This window comes from Salmo trutta, chromosome 38 (assembly GCF_901001165.1).
Source record: "Salmo trutta chromosome 38, fSalTru1.1, whole genome shotgun sequence".
NCBI lineage: Eukaryota > Metazoa > Chordata > Actinopteri > Salmoniformes > Salmonidae > Salmo > Salmo trutta.
The window spans coordinates 29,250,047-29,254,121 of record NC_042994.1 but is presented as its reverse complement, the minus strand read 5'-3'; the positions used below and the strand labels follow the sequence as shown (position 1 = coordinate 29,254,121).

At 38.3% G+C, this 4,075-nt stretch overlaps 1 long non-coding RNA gene across 1 annotated transcript; it reads left to right on the top strand.

Moving 5' to 3' along the window:
- The first annotated feature begins 1,422 nt into the window (after positions 1 to 1,422).
- LOC115178434 (uncharacterized) lies at positions 1,423 to 2,195 on the top strand. The gene is made up of 2 exons (XR_003872625.1): positions 1,423 to 1,594; positions 1,690 to 2,195. It is a non-coding gene; the product is annotated as an uncharacterized LOC115178434 (long non-coding RNA).
- The last annotated feature ends 1,880 nt before the right edge of the window (positions 2,196 to 4,075 follow it).

Here is a 4,075-nt window from a genome sequence, read left to right as displayed (position 1 = left end):
CATGAGCTTGGTCCTAAATTGGGGTAAATTCATTTTCAATTCAGTCAATTCACGAAGTTAACATTAATTCCAATTCTTCCCATTGTCTCTCAACCACGTTAACATCCATAGTTTTTATGCGAGTAAAATCGTACCGTACAAATTAAAAACATTACGTTTCGGTACAATTTTATAAATGCCAACAGAATGTGTTAGTTCGACATGGTGGGATATTTTTGTGTCGGTAAAACTGAATTAGCGAGAGACGGTGGAAACGCCTTTATTGACATATTGATATAATAACCATCATATCGAAGTAAAGTTGGAAGTCACTCGATGATATGGGTGTATGGTCCTCACACTACGACTCGTCGGGAAACCATGCAGTTTATTAGGCTACAGATTAAATAAATAATTTACTTCACAAGGTGCTGAAAGTGCACGGTGATCTTGATGCTCCTTTACAAGAAATATCAAAGTGTCTTATTCTGGTGACATGAGTGACTGCTGTTTGACAAATAAAAATATTCTCTTATCCATAATAATCTTATCCCATAGACTAGCCTACCCGCACAGCCTATCCGCCCCTTATCTGCGAGTTGATGGCGAGAGCGCACGTACCAAGACCAGATTAGTTACATTTGCTATTTAACACAACAGTTTGTGACTAAACTTTCGGTAGAGTTGATAATACGATGGAAACACGCTGAACTTTAAATTTTTATTCGATACATGAAAACTTAATCGAAAAAGTACATTTTTGCGTTCACTATATCATCACGCACTATAATTTCAAATCCAACGTGCTGGAGTACAGAACCAAAACAACAACAAAACATGTGTCTGTCCAAATACTTTTTGAGCCAAACTGTAGATCAGTAGACACAGTGAGTATGTCAAAGTTACTGGACAGTGTCCAACTACAAGATAATTGGGGAGACCCTACTGTATAGGGTCTGCATATTATTAGTATTAGGATAGAAAACACTTTGACAGTCATTTCTGATTTTTATTATTCATTCATTTTAAAGGTAAAGAAAAATAATCTGTCCCTTGTGTTAAGGTCAACCGTGTTACGTGAACTGAACTCTAGTCTTAATATGGAGAAACTATTCCTTAATAAAATAAATATAAAAAAGAAAAACAAACATTGAACGTCTACGTAATAGTCAAATCATAGTGTAAAAGAAGGTGAGCTGGTTCTGCACTTTTGGGGCATTTTCTGGTGTTTTGAGGTGGAAACTGAGTGGGTCGAGCGTAACACTTCTACCCGGTTACTCAAGCTTCCATTTCCCCTGTCACAGGGGGATTTATGTCTGAATTAAGATGAAATATTAGGTATTTTTTATTTAACCTCGAGATGGGATGTGGGTTTTTTTTTAAAGTTGAACGTGTGCTCTTTTTGGCAATGTTAAAATTAGGTGAAATACAAGGTTTTTATCTCCACATCTCAAAAAGGCACCGAATTAGTGGAACGACCCTTTTGAGTTTTTCAGAAATGTTTCAGGACCTCCGTGACACAAGATGGCGACACGGACCTAAAAAACCTTTCACATTCCATATGGATGGGCTATCGAAGAAGAAGCAATGCAGAGTCCAGAACGGGACAGCTAAGGTAGCTTGCATTTACAGGTATCCTCATTTCACATTCCTCTATACCTACCGATTGCATACATTATAAAGTCAGGTTATTGTATTGTTCCCGAACAGATCGTTGTAACATGGTGTTGAGTCGTCTTCTATCCGCTCTGCTCAACAAAGCGCAAGTGGTGGAAAAACTGGCCGAGTTGCGACCTATACGACGGGCCGCACAGCTCACCGCTTATGCCTGGATGAAGGCAAGAATTGCCGGAAAAGATGCGACAACCAAACTGATGAAGTTCAAAACAGTTCGCCAGATACGACATGAGGCTTCGGGACTGCCTAAAAACGTCGGGGAGGTGGGGAGAAGAGCCGGAAGACTTCGGGATTCTTTAGTAAATGATGTGAAAGACGGGATAAGGGACAATTCGAGACAAGTTAAAGACAAGGACAAATGATGCTGTGTTCAACAACAAACCAAACAGTATATTTTAAGGCCTAAATGAAGGCTATCATAATGGTCTTCTTTAGCGCTCAAAAACGCTATTCTGACTAGTATTCAAAATAAAAGCCCGCATTTCAAAACACTGCAATGTGTAGAATTCATTCAAAAACATTAAAATAGTACATTTTAATCTATGTCAATTTTTATTGTGATTTATAAGCAAACGCAAGGAGTACTTTATGGAAACAATTACAAACATGCTTCAAAAACCATTTAAAACCTGTTAGGGATAGGGGGCAGTATTTTCACGTTCGGATGAAAAGCGTGCCCAGAGTAAACTACCTGCTACTCGGGCCCAGAGTCAAATATTTGCATATTATTAGTATTTGGATAGAAAACACTCTGAAGTTTCTAAAACGGTTTGAATGATGTCTGTGAGTATAACATAACTCATATGGCAGGCAAAAACCAGAGAAAAATCCAACCAGGAAGTGGGAAATCTGAGGGTTGTAGTTTTTCTATCTAATCCCTTTCCAAAGTACAGTGTCTGTGGGGTCATATTGCACTTCCTAAGGCTCCCACTAGATGTCAACAGCCTTTAGAACCTTGTTTTATGCTTCTACTGTTACTGGGCAGAGAATAAGAGCCCAGTCAACCAGTGGACTGCCTGGAATCAGCGAGTTGTTTACTGCTCGAGTACGCAGGCGTGCCGCTCCTTCTTTTTCCTCTGTAATGAATACGCTATTGTCCGGTTGGAATATTATCGAATATTTATGTTAAAAATACCCTAAGGATTGATTGTAAACATCGTTTGACATGTTTCTACGAACGGTAATGGAACATTTTGACTTTTTGTCTCTGGTTTTACGCCCGCGCATTTTGCCTTTGGATAGTGATCTGAACGCGCGAACAAAAGGAGGTATTTGGACATAAATATGGAGTTTTTCAAACAAAAATAACATTTCTTGTGGGAGTCCTGGGAGTGCATTCCAACAAAGATCAGCAAAGGTAAGTGAAGATTTATAATACTATTTTTGAGTTTAGTTGACTCCAGAACTTGGCGGGTAACTGTATAGCTTGCTTTGATGGCTGAGCTCTGTACTCAGAATATTGAACAATGTGCTTTTGCCATAAAGCTATTTTAAAATCTGACACAGCGGTTGCATTAAGGAGAAGTGTATCTATAATTCTTTCAATAACTGTTGTAAAGTTTATCAACGTTTATGATGAGTATTTTTGTAAATTGATGTGCACATTCACCGGAAGTTTTGGGAGGCAATACATTTTCTGAACATCACGCGCCAATGTAAAATTATTTTTTTTTAATATAAATATGAACTTTATCGAACAAAACATACATGTATTGTGTAACATTGAGTCCTGGGAGTGTCATCTGATGAAGATCATCAAAGGTTAGTGATTAATTGTAGCTGTATTTCTGTTTTTTGTGATGCCTCTCCTTGCTTGGAAAATGGCTGTGGTTTTTCTTGTGAAGTTGATGTCCTAACATAATCTACGGTTATGCTTTCGCCGTAAAGCCTTTTTGAAATCGGACAATGTGGTTGGATTAACGAGAAGATTCTCTTTAAAATGGTGTATAATAGTTGTATGTTTGAGAAAATTGAATGATGAGATTTTTGCTGTTTTGTATTTCCCTGCTATTACATTGGCTGTTGGCGAGGGGTTCCGCTAGCGGAGCTCCTGTCCATAACAGGTTTTAAGACCCCTATCGAAAAATACAATGTTCAGATTGGTATATTCACAATTTTGGGCTGTAGAGAAGAAAAAAAAATTATTCTATGTGCCGAGATAAATGTGGGGTTGGGAATACTCTGTAGGGTCTGTAGAATCCATGGCGATTACTGTATAGGGTCTGTAGAATCCATGGTGATTACTGTATAGGGTCTGTAGAATCCATGACGATTACTGTATAGGGTCTGTAGAATCCATGGTGATTACTGTATAGGGTCTGTAGAATCCATGGTGATTACTGTATAGGGTCTGTAGAATCCATGACGATTACTGTATAGGGTCTGTAGAATCCATGACGATTACTGTATAGGGTCTGTA